General features: G+C 44.3%; 1 protein-coding gene across 1 annotated transcript in view; it reads right to left on the bottom strand.

Annotated features, from left to right (window-relative positions):
* Nucleotides 1-17,379, bottom strand: part of AVEN (apoptosis and caspase activation inhibitor) — a gene marked incomplete at its 5' end in the record, with an annotated part of 161,011 nt that overhangs the window by 6,111 nt on the left and 137,521 nt on the right. The window lies entirely within an intron of this gene.

Raw genomic sequence — 17,379 nt, 5'->3', positions numbered from 1 at the left:
TTCATATTCCAAAAGCACTTCCGACTCTATCCTCGCCGTTTTTTATCCTTTGTCTGGAAGACCCACACACGTCTGCCCATTTATAGCCTATTTATACTCGGATACAGGCCCACTTTCCCCTCCTGAGATACCTCCCAGGTAATCCAACCACAGAGCCCAACTTTACTTCTAAATTACGGGAGGAAAAAAGTGAAGAATCCAAATTTAATAAGCCAGAAAGAAAAAGAAAAATACCGGATGGTCTCATTCATAGCAGGAATGCAGAAAACCTAAATAAGGGACCAGGAAAAAGACTAATTATAATAAAGACTAATATAATTAATCTTATAATTATAATAAAGACTAATATAAAAATTAAAACCAACAAGCATCTATAAGCCAGAGACACACTAAGGGGCGGGCGGGGAAGGGAGGAGGGGGTAGGATCAAAACAAAGGGGGTGGGAATTATACGGGGATCACAACCAAGATGAAAATGCATACATTGTGCAAAAATGAAAAATGATGTAAAAATATATAACAAAATAAAAATAAAGCCAATTATATCTATAAAAAAATAAAGTTTTACCTCTTAAAAAAAAAGAAACAAAGGTAGCATGAGAACCTAAACCACTGCACCACTTCCAAAATGCACGATCCCAGCATTAACATCTGACAAGATCAAAGTCAAGGCAGAAAGGACAAGACCATCAAGAGAAAGGGTGATATCAGGGCTCTCAAGCCCTTGTCAGATCATTCTGATTCCCAGAAATTGTGATACTAAAGACATGACTGAATTAGGAATTGTATGTGTACACACATGTAAGTGTGTGTGTGTCAGAACTCTGTGTGTACTTTATAAATATTTGTGCAAAATCAAAATGTTAAAAGAACGATGAAAAAACCACCCAAATCCAGTAAATCCTAAAATGCAGCAATCGCACGAAACAGTTTTGCTGGTATTGAACACCTGACGCATATACAGGCAAAGCGTTAATATCTCATATCAAAGAGCTTTTTCAATCCACCAGAATAAAGCAACCCACCAATAGAAAGGCAGGGGAAAGGGACAAGGTGGGGTGCGGGGGGGGGGGGGGGGAAAGAGGGAGAGAGGGAGAGGGGGAGGGGGAAAGAGAGAGAGAGAGAGAGAGAGAGAGAGAGAGAGAGAGAGAGAGTGTGTGTGTAAAATCAATAGGGTAGATATTTAAAACTTGGCCAGATAGCAGAATGACTTACTCAATGTTATTTTGGGCATTTCTTTTTTTTTTTTTTTAAAGATTTATTTATTTATACAAGCACTGGGTACAGTCAGAAGCGCGGGAGGGTGAGAGAATCCACCAGAGCCAGAGCGGGGGGCAGAGCAGGCAGAAGGACCGAAGTACACTGCTGAGGGGAGCAGCGGGCGGCAGGAGAGGTCTGCGCGCCATGCGGAACCCTCGCCGGCAGCCGGGGATCGAACCGGCGCTGCAGAAGGTGCGGGCAGCTTCGCAGCCCAATGCTCAATCGCCTGCGCCACCAGGGGAGGCCCTATTTTGGGCATTTCTTATCTTTTTACGTTACACAGGACCCTATGATTGCACAGATTATGATTGTGATAAATAACCACAGCAAACATTAATGCACACAAAGCATGCTCTAAGTATTTTTAACACTGCAGGGGAGATGCCAGCAACGGCTAATTCGCTCGCCCAAACCAATCCTGTTGCTGATAACACTTGAGAACATTGGCTCTGAAAAGTTCTCTGGAGACAGGAAGGCCAAAGTAGTGAGGACACGTGGGACAAGGGCAAAGAGACGCACAGGAGTAAAGTTAGTATTTGCCAAGATTCTTCCCTTTGAGGCAATGTCAGTTTCCAAAGGTGGCACTGAGGAGTGAAAACAGGATCAATGACAACCTACAGGCTGCGGGCGGCAGGGGATTCTGTCAGTCCTGGCGCTGAGTGAGCAAAGACTGGGAGTCGGGTCCCTGGGCGTGGGGATCAGCCTTTCAGGGGAGTCCCCGAGGACTGCACTGAGCCGCAAGGAAGCCCTCAGAGGGGCCAAGGCCCAGGGGGGAATCAGTTCAATCTCTGATTCTGCCCACAAGAAGCTAAAGTAAACCCTTTCTGGAGGAAACTAACACTGAGTAGCTTAAAATCATCCCTACAACGTTTTTATACATGATGTCCAAAGATCGGTAACCACCATCATGCACATCAGGAGATGACCCCAAATAACAGAAAACGAGTGGGGGAAAAATGAGAGTAGGAAAAGGTCCGCAGAGCTTAAAATACTGGAGTTATCAGAAATGGATTTTGAAATTTTGCATGTAAAGGTGTCATAATGAGAAACTATAAAATCACAATGACATCCGTGAAGCTTTCTTTGATTCACATAAAATCTACCTATCATACAAAGAAAGGAAAAAATGTTAGTAAAAATAAAATCTCTAAAACATGTTCTGCTTATAGTCATCAAACTCCAAACAATAACCATCTTAAAATGCTTTCAAAAATCCCTAATGAAAAAAGAATAGAGGATAATTCTAGAGGAAAAAAATTAAAAGCTTGTTAAAATGAGTGGAGAATGCCAACCTCTTCCTCTCTCACTCGCAAGAAGTGCTCCAGATTCTCCAAACCATGAAATCCGAAAATCAAATCCTTCTGGAAATCACAGTGCCAAATTCTTCCTGAACTAGTTCACAACACGCATAACAAGGCGGTGGCCTTCGCCAACGTGCTGGTCCAGTGTCTTGTCCGACAGGCATGCGGTCATGCAGACACCGAGGCCTTCTCTCCAGAAGCCAGAGCTCTCCCCCAACCATGCATGCAATTCCGCTCCTGCCTTAGTCACCTGCTGAACAAGGTCTTGATTCCTCACACTCACACGGTGAATCCAACTAAAAAGCAGGGCATGGAGACCTGTAAGAGCAGCGAGAGCCACTAATGCTGACAAAGAAACAAAAGGCGGTGACGTGTGCGGGCTCGGGGGACAGGAGTCCCTACGGCTGGGGTCACGTGGACGGGGGTGGGGGGCGTCAGAAAGTCACGACAGGGCTCCGTGAGGAAGGAAACTAGAAAACATGAAGAGATGGACAGCACTTCCAGCTCCTTCTTCAGCCAAAGACGCACCATGACTGTACGAGACGTGACGGTGCCCCACCCGGTGTGTCCTTACACAACAGCCTCACCCGCGCGGAGGAGCAGCTCGCGCCTTCTCTGCGGGCTCCCTGATCAACAGCAGCTGCCGAAATCCCATCCCATTCTATTCTGCAGATGGGAACATCACAACAGCAGGCCGGCGAGGCCCAGCCTTCCTTGGGAAGAAGGTGATAAACCACCTGCCCAGCTCCGGAGGGCCGCGAGCCAGCACCTGAAACCAGACATGCCGGCAGGTAACTGGCGCACGCTGGCCCCCCAAGTGAGACAGGCCGAGAAAACAGAGCCCGAATCCTCCATGCAGAGGCCTATCTCCCGCCCCGCCCTGCCCCACACTCCTTTGCAGGTCGTGGGGTGAGCCTGCCTTTTCTGTTCTCAAAAAAAAAAAAGGAGGAGGAAGCAATATATTCGCTATAATCTGCCAAATAAAAGGAGGTGGGGAGGGCCAGAAAAATGGATGTCTTGAGAATTCACATTTGCTTAGATAATAACAAGCCGCGTTCTGGACCAGCACAGCGCTGAGGCCGGCGCGCAGCCACAGCTGACGCTGAGCCGCCTCCGTGGAGTGACATTCAAGGACAGCGCCCGACTGCGGGTTTCTAGAGCCCCCGTGAATGGCAGGTTTTTCAAGCAACTAGTTCTGTGACAAAATCTGATCAGTGGGACAGCAGCACACCAGGGCAGGCTCTGAAAATACCCGAAGTGCGTGAGGCGTGCACAGGCTTCCCCTCCCGGGACTCGGCTCACAGCACCGGGGACCGCAACCTCGAGCCTTGGGGCTGACGAGATGGGCCCTCAACTCCTACCTCCCTGCTCTTGAGAGAGCCTCAAGTCTAACTGCTGCGGGGCGACCTCTGCACCCTCTCACTCCATTCTGGCGGGGCAGACCAGGGCCTTCGCCCCCACCCACCCCCGCAGAAAGCTGCCCCGAGAGTCACTCAGGGGCGCGACAGCGGGAGCCATGACCACGCCTGCACGCTGAGGAAATTTCATCTGGCGACTTCAAATTACTTTAATAATGATTTTTTAATCATTCTGTTCAAAGTCCAGATTTTTTCCCCTTACACAGCAAATGCCCATTCTGCGACCATGACATTTAGTTTTCGCTTCAGCCGAGTGTGATTTAACACTCGCCTCGTCAAAATGTGCCTTCGGTGCGCCGCTAATCCTCAATTCATGATATTCTGGGGCCATTTTCAATATAAAAATAGCTTCATATGTACTGGCACAGAAAGACACCCACCATCTGAAACTGCTCCATGAAAAAAAATCAGGTTTTAGTACAAGCAAGTGAGACACAGATCTCTGGACACACACGGACACATGTGTACGCTGCATGGACACATCCGTGTCCGCGCTCACACCACAAAACGACTACAGGCATAGGAACGAGTTGAGACGATTAAATACCTATTTTAAGAATGATTCTATCTTGGGATGGGACTGAAGGAGACTTTTCCTTTCAGTATAATATATTTTCCAGTTGAATTTTCATTCATAAGCAAGTGCGTGTTACTTTCAGGAAACGAGCTAAAAAGAAGTAAGGAGACCTAGGAAGAAAAAGCTACAATTTCGTTGAAGATAGGGACCATCTCAGAATGTTCTTGAGACAAAACAGCCATAACTCTCGAGAGCCGAAACCACAGATATCATTCATTTTAACCCTCTCTGTACAGAACAGTGAAGAACTTTACGTCTGGAGAGGCTCCATGGCCCATCATAGGCCACATACCCAGTTAACGGCTGGACGCCAAGACCTGCGGGCTCCCAGCATGTGCTAAGTGATGCCTGCAATGAGAAAAGCTCCTGCCACTATTTCCGCCAGGCCGCTCAGCTGCCCTGGCTACCTAAGGCAAAAACAGATACTCAAATATTTTACAATGTTTTGCTTACACCAATATTCGCTATGTCGGCAATATCTGAAGATTATAAAAACAGAAATAGAGCTATAATGTTGAAGCAAATCAAATATATGATAGTGTCAGTAAAATTAAGGTGATATACTAACTTCATCACAATATTTACAATACTCAGGATGCCCGTCTTGCCTCCCAGACTGTTCTAGCACACCTTAGGATACATGGTAGGAATTTGAACTCCGCGGTACCGGTGTGCCCACAAAAAGCTTACCATTTAGTCAGAGTTAACAAGGGTTTGAATTTTAAGCTTACCCTTTCAGCCCCATTAGCAAAAATGAGCTTTCTGCCAAGCAAAAATACTTCACATGACCTCAGAGCTCTCTAGAGGAAGTTCTGTTAGTATTATAAGGAACCATCTTTACCTCGGCAGAGAGAAACCTGCAAAACCTTTCATTTTTGATAGCACAGGGCAGATGTACATGAAGAGTGTGAAAGGTGGGAAATGTGCCCACACCTAATGATGCCAGCTCTGAGAATTTGGTAGCAGCAGTTTCTGAAACTGACATCTGCCCTTGGTATTTGGGTCTTCTCCTCATAAAAATTGGCCCAGACCCTTCTGGGGCCTTTTTCCAGAAACCAACTCCAGGAGGCAAAAGGAATACATCAGTCGTTCTGAACGCTTCATTCTCCTGGCTCCTTTTATCATTATTACCTTTCTTTATTTCTTCCACAGCCCCTAGAGCATGTCTTCAACCAGGACATCACAGGTCTCTTGGAAATCACAAATGAACTTTATAGGCAAAGACTGACAAGTTGACAGCCTTCTCAGAAAGAGAATATGCCCAGTAGTCACCACAATGGCTGCTATAGAAAACAAATGCCCCCTTTCTTCTGAACTTCTCTACTCTCATCTATGAGAAATGGTGTATTTTTAAAGTTAAGGTAGGGCCTAGACCACAGGCCGACACAGATCCATCCAGAGATGATCTACAGTTCAGCCTGCAAGACACACAAAATATCCTTGCTGCTCCCAATTTCTAGCTTCCATGATTAAGCCTTTCTAGATGCAGGTGTAAAGCACTTCAATATCTACCCTGAAACAGAGCAACAGCAAACACTGTCTCTGTGGGTAGACTATGCAAGCCACAACAGTGATAAACAAAAAAATCAGGTTGAGCCAAAAGGGCGAGAGAGTAAGAAAAATCTCTCCTCCTGCTCAACAGTGACTTATAATTAGCATTCTCACCGGGTGTGAGGCCCCAGAGGCCCCTGAGCATCAAATATCCACATTGAGCACTACATAATAGGATGTGCCTATCTTCCCAATGCCCCTAACAAGGTTGCTTCCCCATCTGCCTGGATTATGTTGAAGAAAAAGCCAGCTACACTCAGGTGCCATTAATAGGGTTCTAGGCTTTATGAGAGAAGGATGACGCTGACATTCTGGAATCTAGACTCCAGCTGTTTTCCCCTAAATGGTTGGTGACCATTTTGTGGTAACTATTAAATACCTAGTGCAATGTCTCAAGTCAGTTATTTTCAGAAATGAGATCAATATCAAACTCTGGCACAGAACTCCAGGATGAGAGTCAGTGATTAGACAAGGTATGAAAATATGAAGAGACAAGATTATGAAGACCAATCCTTGGTGGGACAGTGAAGTCACAAAATCTTAGAACTGAGCTATAGTAAAATAGTGTGTCCAGGGCCTCCCCTCGTGGCGCAGCGGTTGAGCGCTGGGTTGCAAAGCTGCCCGTGGCCTTGGCAGCACCAGTTCCATCCCGGGCCACCGGTGAGGGTCCCACATGGCACGCAGACCTCTCCTGCCTCCCGCTGCTCCCCTCAGCAGTGTAATTCGTCAGTCTGCCTGTTCTGCTCCCCACTCTGGCTCTGGTGAATTGTCTCACCCTCCCGCGCTTCTGACTGTACCCAGTGCTTGTATAAACAAATAAATTTAAAAAAAAAAAGTGTGTCCATTAAAATTAGATCTGACTGCATGTCACCAGAACTGAAACAGGTGGCTTAAATGAGGTCAAAGGTTACGTCTCAAGCAAATTAAGTGGAGATTTAGACACTTTGAGGTTGGCCTGGTGGCCCAGGCTCCTCCTCATCTGCTGCTCTGCCATTTCCACGGAGACCCTTCTTGTTGCCATCCAAGATAACTGGAGGGCTGTGGTTTCACCAAAATTTCAGGCAGCGAGATGGAAGATTTGAAGAAAACAGCACAAAAACCTGGCACTAGCTGTCTGTTAAGTTTTCCCAGGAACTATCACAGAACATTTTCACTTCTTTCTCTTTTGACAAGAACTATACCCTATCATTTTATCAGGTCATGAAGAAAGCAGGATCATTCATTCCTTCTTAGGTGGTCATGTGCCCAGACAGGAGTCAGGCGTTTAAAGTAAGAGAAAATGAATAGGGGGTTGGGGAGCAACTGTCTGAGACAGAGCACCAGCAGGCATTACTTGAGAAGTAGTTGGTTAATAAGGATCTAGTGTAGTGGCAGAGCTCACTAAAACATGAATTATCTCCAATTATTTCAATTAAATACCTGCACCATCCAAACTTCCCAGATTATAATTAAAAGTAATTTTGGAGAATGCATGCCTTTCAACTTCTTTCTAATATTGATATGAGGTAAGTTAATGTGGGATAAAATTCTTGTTTCCAGCACAATACAAGACCTTTTTATCGAAATACCAGTCACTTTTCTCAAAGGAGACGGGCCTAATGTGAAGTCAAGCAATGTGGTTGCTAATAATAGAGATGATACAACCCCCTCCTCCCTTACTCTCAGATCCCAAACTGAACAAGACAAGAGGGGACTGAGAAAATTAAAGAAAATTTAAATTCCTTCCCCAAAGCTTTAGAAGGGTTTGCACTCTCTCCCTGTCTTGTCTGGCACATACACGCACATGTAATAAACTGATAGTGTTCATTTACTTCTACAGAATTCACTCCACATAAAAATTTATTTCTATTTTATTTAGAACCTATGACACCAAAATGTTAACTTTGTCGGTTACTGCCGCTGATGAAAACAAATCCTCAAACTTTCCAGATCAAATTAATACCTGAAGTTGACTCTCCTCGAATCCCATCAGCAATCCTGAGAATATAATTCATCTCCGGAAGGAAGAGAGGAGAAAGAAGTGCCCAGCAATACAAAACCTTCATTAATTGAAAAATAGCCTGGTATCTGCTGAGTGACTCAGGGATCAGCGTAGGGTGATACACACACACACACACACACACACACACATGCACGCACACACGCACACTCTCACACACACTCACATTCACACATGCGCGCTTTAGTTCAGCAGGACTGAAAAGGCACATCCTACTAGTATAAATCCCTGAAAAACTCAGTGCAATAGTCCCCAGCAGTCAGGCCTCGCCTGACTTCCTGATCTTTCATCCATCCCTCCTCATTATTTCATTTTCTTTTCTATACAACTTCTTTTCACTAAGCACTTGAGTACTTTTTTCAAATCAATCTACCCTATCACGACTTCTGTCTCTCAAACATGCTATCTTCGACCTTGTTTGCCCAAGTTTTCATCTTCCAATGAAGAGAGCTCCATCAAGGTTAACATTAAAAAATTAACTTCCCCAAATGTTTGAATTCCATGATGATGAAACAGATGCCGTCAGAGAACACCAGCTGAACCTCGCTAGGGAGTATGCGGTTGCTTTCAGGGTGGTACCACCTGCCTAAATGTGTGCCAGAATCTGTCATCTTACCTTGATTTGTCTGGTTATTTTCTTAGTGTGCCTCCGCTCATTTCAAGCAAATCATCTCCTGGATGCTAATTCACATTTTCTTAGTATAAAATCCAAATTCACAACCACACCTTTAGCTCTTTGGAAGAGCTGACAGTTCTGCTTTCAGATTCCACTCTCATTTACAAAGTCCTATAATTCCTCTTTTTAAAATCACGCAGGATTTTGCTGCTAGAATTCATTGCTCTTAAGCACACTGCTCTTCATAAAACCTCCAATCAAAAGAAGACAGGCCAAGCAGAGAGGCAACATCCCTTCCTTGAGGTTACCTCACCCTGGCCAACACGGGCCGATGGGCACTTGTTTTAATTAACTTCCTCTTATCCCGATTCCTTGCTCTTCCTTTTAAAACCTCTCTTCAGGGGACCTCCCTGCTGGCTCAAGGGGTTAGGCTGCAGCATTATGAAGCTATCCGCAGCCACTGGGGCACGAGTTCGATCCCCGGCCAGGGAGATACCCACATGGCGCAGCAGACCTCTCCTGCCTCGCCCGCTGCTCCCCTCAGCAGTGTATTTCAGTCAGTCTGCCTGTTCTGTTCCCCACTCTTTCTCTGGCGAATCCTCTTACCCGCTGCACCTCTGGCCTGTACCCCAGCTCTTGTATGCATAAATAAATCTTTAAAAAAAAAAAAAAAAACTCTTCATTCTAGCTTCAGTATTGGCTAATTTGGTATGGCAGTGTCGCCAGAGAACAACATGAGCTGACACCTCAACAGAGAAGGGACCGTGGCCCATTCAAGGAGCAGAAGGCAGGCCAGTGCGTTTCAAGGACCGAGAGGGTGGACAGCAAGGGGAGACTGCAGAGAGGTCACAGTCAGCTAGCAAGGCCCCTGCTCCACACAGTGACCAGGCTCCGTGGTCACTCTTATCTGTTAAAACACACTTCAGGGGACTCCCTGGTGGCGCAAGGGGTTAAGTCTCAGCACTATCAAGCTATCCGCAGCCACTGCAGCACGAGTTCTATCTGGCCAGGGAGCTGCCCACATGGCACAGCAGACCTCTCCTGCCTCACCCGCTGCTCCCCTCAGCAGTGTATTTCAGTCAGCCTGCCTGTTCCGTTCCCCACTCTGTCTCTGGTGAATCCTCTCACCTTCCCCCCATCTCTGGCCTACACCCCCGCTCTTCTATGCATAAATAAATAAATCTTTAAACCAGACACACACACATCACACGCACACCCAACAGGGGCTAATCCATTAGTGACTATTTTTTAAACCTTTTGCAGATTTCATGGGACAACACAAAACATTAAAAAAAAAAAAAAATGAAGTAGTAGGGGCAGCCAAATGGCCACAATTAAAACAAAGAAGGCAGAAAGGACAAAAGTTCTCTACATGATTGAGATCCTTCTAGTTGATGTGACTGCGTCTCTGTCATCTCCCCCAGCCATTCTTGAGCACCTGGCATTCAAACACGAAGTGGAGGAATCTGGGCAGCTATCCTGACTAGCAATGAGCCCAGGGTGAAATGTCATGGGATCTCCAGAAAGTTTGAACACAACGAAAATAGCTTCATTCAAAAAAATGCCACTTCCCTAATTCACAGCCAGTCACTAATCTGGAAAGTGACAGACCCTCAAACAACAAGAGGTAGGAAGGGAAATGCTGTGACAGGAAGAAACTGGGGAGAGTATACACGTCCCCTAACATGACCAATGTCTGTCACCTGTTCCAGAGTAGCCCAGGGGTCCAAATCAGCCTCCGGCCTCTCTGTTCCAGCCGGAGTCACCACGGATCTCAACCCTGTGTCTGCTGTGGGCCACTCAACTCCTCTCCTGCACTTCAGCTGTTTGAAAACTACAGGCACTCTGAACAGTCCCTTTCCTGATCCAGTCCTTACATGTGAACACGGACGTCTGTTTTGACCACATATAACATCTGGCCACATATAACATATAACATATAACATAATCCCAGTTCTGCCATTTCACTTGGTGTCCATTTCACGGCTGTGTCTCTCCACAGATGGCCCGTCTACCTGGTGATGAGCGTTTACGAGTGCCCAGTGCTGGCGTGCAGCGCTGAGAGGCAGCAGCACACACGGGATGCTCAGAAGCTCCAGTGTTCATCACTGAGCACACTCTGATGGGCGCTTTTGGGGTCCAGGCACTATTTATGTCACTGGTAAGTTCTGATTTGATTGGAAAGTCACAACTTGCCTTGCATGTGGGAGATCTGAGCTTTCAGGTGTAAGGACACCAACGATCATTCTTTCTACCTGCCTAGCCTGTACTTGGCTTGGCTCTTTTATCTTGGGCCTCCATTCCCATCTAAAAGACAGAGAATGCTGTTTTAAGAAAATATGATACACAAAACCACAAAATGATAAGACAGTAACTTGAAAAACTGAACAATAATTTGTTGACTTTACAAAGGATTCATGAGTGGATTTCCTTAGATACTCAGGTTATTCGGCGTATTTAAAATGTGGTTTCATTTCCAAACGCCTAACAAGAAACTTTTCGGAATACCTTGTTAAATGGTTGGCACTTCAGAACTATCTAGGAATACAGATACAGGACTATTTATAAAGAAGCATCTGTTGTTAGGGTATTAACTCTCAAGTGTTTCCACTGTGGTGATCATGTTTGTGTTTTATTCTATAGTCAAAGTAAATATTTTGCTTTTCACGGGCACTGTCAGAAGTAGCAACACTTTTTCAAGGTTTCAAAGGTCAAAGCAGAAGTTGGGCAGGTGAACGACTAGAGGAAGGGCTCTAAGTGACTGGATATCTCTGTTTTAGGAGTAGGCTGGGGTAGGATGCTCTGTGGTCTTGCTATTTCAAAGGATTACCTCCTTCATCTTTTTCCCAACACTATATGAGAACCATGAGCGAGGCAAGTCGCCAATAGGATCTGCTTACCAAATTTCATTTGACTAGATTTAGCCGCATTTTTGACATAATTGACTAGTTTTGCTCCAGTTCATGTTTATTTATTTCCAGATGTCATTGGGCAGAATTCAACAAGTTAGGGGCCTAGCTCATTTTAAGAACTCACATCTGTAAATTTATCCCATTTGGGTAGAATGTTGCATTTGGGTAGAATGTTGGCTTTCAGAATAATTGGGGCAGGAGGCAAGTATCCTAGACCTACTGTTTGCCTGAAATTTTAGGAATGAGTAACTCTAACATTGTTCATCAGTAATATCAATTAGTAATGGATTTTAAATAAGTTTAAGTGATAAGAGGTCCATTTTCTTAAGTGCAGTTATTGATTATAATGCAGGACCTGTGCAGGCATCAATAATGACATCATGTAAAATCCAGATGTTAACTGACAATAAACTTTCAGCCAGATGAGAACAGATCAGAACATGATCGTGCAGGAAAATGGTTAACTGCATACTTGTTTTCCAGGAAAAAGGTATAACAAATGGAAGAGGTGAGAGTCTCCAAACCACTCTCCCACCTTTTTAACTCAGAATACAAAGAAAGGGGATTCAAGTCCAGGGTAAAGGCAGATATCTGGTCCAGGAAATTTCAAAATATGGCGCACCATTAAATTCAGATTTCCACAAACGAAATTAAAAGACATCTTGATGTCCTGTGGGCCAGGCTCTGGGCTGGCTGCTTCCAGGGGCTGTGGGATGGCAGGGCTCGGGACCCTCCAGGGATCACGTGCTGAACACGCAAAGAGGCACATGAGCTCACATGCCCAAGGGCCACACAGCCCAAGGGCCACGCTGTGGGGCCTTTCCTGTGCCAATGATCGCACGTGGAGAGTCTGCCTTCCTCCCACTAATGCAGGGCTCCCATCTCTACAGGGGGCAGGGGGGGACTTAAACTCCTCTCTGCTCCTCCAGTGAATTACAGAAAGCATCCCTTCATGTTCTCAAGTAAAATTTCAGTGAATACATATTAAGCTCATTTATTTATAACTGTCATTGTGAAGAAGTGATACTGCGAAAATAGTCTTTTTCAGAATTGCGCTTGAATTATAAAGTGGTATTTTGTTACAATATAAAATTTCAATTTTCATCCCCCTTTTTCAAGGGAGGATGTAAAGGTTCTCTCTTTTCTGGTGATGAACAAGGAAAAAAATAGCTATTTGAAATGTCAATGTTTCTAAAATACATATTTAAAACTGTTTAAATGTAATAAGTTCTGGCACTGCTTTCCATTGGTTTCTTTGCTGGAGTGATCCAATCTCCTTCCAAATGGGAAGTCAATTCTTTTTTTTTTAATATTTTTTTTTTACAGTTGTATGTGACATTCAAAAGCTGATAGTTCCACTTATAGATGCAAAGTCTTTCAAGGTAACTTACTGTCTTTAGAGTTTGAGTAGCTTACATATATTTTATTACCTGAAAAAAATTGATACTTTGCATAATTAACATAGTGAACTTCCCTTTTCTTAGCTTGGTTACTGGACCAGTGAGCACGTGACAGCATGCATGCCATAACAGACGGCTTCACAGGGCTTCACTTAAGCATTGAATACCCAGTCACCAAAAAACATACTAATTATCTGTGTGAAAAGTATGACAGTCGTGAAATAGACACCCAGAAAAAATGGAAGACATCAGCATGACACAGACGTTATCACTGTGAAAGATATCTCCTACATTGCTGGTGGGAGTGCAAACTGGTCCAATCACTAGGGAAAGCTGTGTGGAGGTTCCTCAGTCTACTAGAAATGGAGCTACCCTTTGACCCAGCAATTCCACTCCTAGGGATCTACCCAAAGGAGACAAAAACAGTGATTCAAAAGAACACCTGTACCCTATGGTTATTGCAGCACTGTTTACAATAGGTAAAACCTGGAAACAACCCAAATGCCCAAAAATAGATGACTGGATCAAGAAGATGTGGTATATATACACAATGGAATATTATTCAGCAATCAAAAAAGATAATCTCATGCCATCCACAGCAACATGGATGGAGCTAGAAGGAATTATGCGCAGTGAAATAAGTCAGAAGGAAAAAGAAAAATATCGGATGGTCTCACTTATAACAGGAATATAGGGGAACCAAATAAGACATCAGTGTGGAAAAAAAAATAATAACAGTACAAAACACAACAAAGCAAAAACAGACAATTATAAACCAGAGACATCCTGCAGGGGAGGAGGCGGGAGAGGGATCAGAGGGAGGAGCACAGGGGACTGAGGTGATGGTGCACGGGTGCCCTGGGGAAGTAAATTCTATGGGGACTCAATCTGAGGGGGTGGAGGAAAGCAAATATTGTTTAAAAATGAACAATGATGTAAAAAATATATATAAAATAAAAATGAGAGATTTAAAATAAATAAACAAAATAAAAGATGTCTCTTACACTTTCTAAGCTGTCAAAGCCACACTACTCATCAAGGACCACGACCCATGATGTGTGAATGTGGCATGAAAGACCACATGACCTTGGACAAGCAAGACCAGCGATGACAATTTTGCTCTGATCCAAGACGAGGAACCAAAGCCCAGGGTGCCTCACTCTCGATGGCGCCTGCCACCCAGGGCCAAGGCAAGAACCCACAGGTATCCGGGGGACCTTGAGCTGAAAGAGGTCGTTCTTTAACCCTCCCCCGGGTAACTGGTTACACGTAGAAGTCTTATCTGTAAAAGTCTTATCTGACTCAAGAGTGCCAGGGCTGACAATGTATAACACTAGCAATGCTGACAAAGGACATGGGAACTGGACATCATGAAACTAAAAGGAAATTAGCAAATGGTGATGCACACGGAGGGGATGTGACCTATTCCTCTGAATCATAAACAGTTGATGTTACCTCAAATAAATGTTATTTATTTATTTTTTTAAAGATTTATTTATTTATGCATACAAGAGCTGGGATACAGGCCAGAGATGCAGGGGATGAGAGGATTCACCAGAGACAGAGCAGGGAGCAGAACAGACAGACTGACTGAAATACACTGCTGAGAGGAGCAGCGGGTGAGACAGGAGAGGTCTGCTGCGCCATGTGGGTTGCTCCCTGGCCGGGGATGGAACTTGTGCTGCAGAGGCTGTGGGTTGCTTTACAGTGCAGTGCTTAACTCCTTGTGCCACTAGGGAGGCCCAATAAATATATTTTTTAAAAGGAATAAAACACACACTTGAAAATACACAGAAAAAGAAAAGACAATCTAGAGAATAGGAGAAAATATTTACAAACCATGTATCTCATAATGGGCTAATTGCCACAATATACAAAGAACAAGCACCCAACAGCAAAAGCAAATAATCCAGTTAAGATTGGGGAAAGGATCTGAGTAGGCATTTTTCAAAGAAGTCACACAGATGACCAATGAAAAAATGTTCAGTGCCACTTATCACTCAGGAAATGCAAATCAAAACCACAATGGTGCATCATCGCACACTTCTTAGGATGGCAATCGACACACAGACAAGAGATGCAAGTGCTGGTGAGGAAGGGGGAACGAGGGGGGCCTTCTGCACGCTTGGCAGGCTGTCAAGAGGCTCAGTCATTATGGAAAATGGTGAGGTGCTTCCTTAAAAAGTTAAAAATAGAACTACCCTAAGGTCCAGCAATCCCACTCCTGGGTATATACCCAAAGGAAACTAAATCACTATCACAGAGAGAGCTGTACCCCATGTTCACTGCAGCTTTATTCACAATATCCAAGATATGGAAACAATCAACAGACGAATGGATAAATATGAGAGATAGATAGATAGATAGATAGATAGATAGATAGATAGATAGATAGATAGACAGACAGATAGATAGATAGACAGCTAGGCGGACAGACAGACGGACAGACAGACAGACAGGATGGAACATTATTCAGTCATCTGAAAAGAGGGAAGCCTGTCATGGCAACAACTTGGGTGAGCCTGGAGAGCAGCAAGCTTAGTGAAATAAGCCAGACAAAGACAAACATGGGTGGAATCGTTTTGTTTTTTAAAACCAACTTCACAGAAACAGAAAATAGTCAGCTATCAGGGTCTGTGAATAGGGGGAAACAAGATGTAGGCGACAGATACAAACTTCTAGTTATAAGAAGAGTGTCTTGAGGGTCTAAAATAGTGATCATTGAGAGTGGGTCTTAGGCATTCTCACCGCACACGCACATGCACACGTGAACTTGGTGAAGTAATGGATATGTTAATTATCTTGATCTTGCTCATCACTCTACAATATATGTACATGAAATCATCGCTTGTACACTTTAAATATATACAATTATATTTGTCAATTATTCCTCAACAAAGTTAAGAATAAAGAAATATTGTAACAAAAATAAGAAGAAGAAGGGGGAAATGCCCTAAAATAGATACTAGAAAACATGGCTTTAAAATATTCCCCTTATGAAATGCAAATCAAAACTGCCATGAGATACCATCTCACACCAGTGAGAATGGCACATATTAAAAAACTAGCAACAACAAATGTTGGCGAGGGTGTGGAGAAAAAGAAACTCTCCTGCACTGCTGGTGGGAGTGCAAACTGGTCCAACCACTATGGAGAGCTGTGTGGAGATTTCTGGACCTACTAAACATAGAGCTTCCATATGATCCAGCAATTCCACTCCTAGGTATTTACCCAAAGGACACAGAAACATCAATTCCAAAGAGCACCTGCACCCCTATGTTTATAGCAGCACTATTTACAACAGCTAAGCTTTGGAAACAGCCCAGATGCCCAAAAAATAGATGACAGGATCAAGAAGATGTGGTACACATACACAATGGAATATTACTCAGCAATCAAAAAAAGATAAACTCATGCCATCTGCAGCAACATGGATGGCGCTGGAAGGGATCATGCTCAGCGAAATAAGCCAAAAAGAAAAAGAAAAATACCGGATGGTCTCACTCATAGCAGGAATCTAGAAAACCTAAATAAGGGAGTAGGAAAAAGACTAATGATAATAAAGTAAAAATCAAAATCAACAAGCAACTATAAACCAGAGACACAAAGTGGGGGGGGTGAGGGGGCGAGGAGGGATTAGGGTCAAAACAAGGGGGGTGGGAATTGTATGGGGACTATAACCAAGATGAAAATGCATACATTGTGCAAAAATGAAAAATGATGTAAAAATATATAAAATTAAAAAATAAAAAACATTCCCCTTATTATTAATAAGATTTAGAAATTCATCCTTAGGGAAACTTCAGTACACGGGAGGAGATGCATAGAAACACCCGCCTTGCTTCTCGCAATAGTATTTTCCTGAGGATTCTCTGCTTTTACACTATTTCGGTAACACAGAATGACCTAATGTGAATTCCTTAGGAGCTTTCTTTTGTTCCTTGCGCACTTTATCTTTCCTGAACAAAAACCGCAGTCACTACTACTAGGGAAATGAAAGGACCGGCACATCTGGGAGCCACTGCAGCACAGCAGGAAGGGCCTGGCTCCGGCGTCTTCTGGGCTCCAGCGCGCCTCCCCTCAGCTCCGGCTCACGCCAAGTGTGCAGTGTATCAAAGAAGCTGTCAGAGCGAGTCTGTTCACAGTGTTCCCTCAATGATACCAAGCTCCTTCGCAAGCTTTCTCGAGCAGAAGAGAGTGGGAAGGAGAACAACCCCGATGCCAAGAATGTTAAACAGCCTGCAGCCAGCTCCTGAAAATGGAGACCTGGGCAGGAGCTGCTGGAGCCTGTGGAAGCTCCAGATGCCGCCTGCTCCGGAGCGTGCCACGGCACCCGACACTCCTCT

This window comes from Talpa europaea (genome assembly GCF_964194135.1).
Source record: "Talpa europaea genome assembly, chromosome: 8".
Classification (NCBI taxonomy): domain Eukaryota; kingdom Metazoa; phylum Chordata; class Mammalia; order Eulipotyphla; family Talpidae; genus Talpa; species Talpa europaea.
Note: the sequence above shows the minus strand (reverse complement) of the source record. Positions and strands in the feature narration are given on the sequence as shown.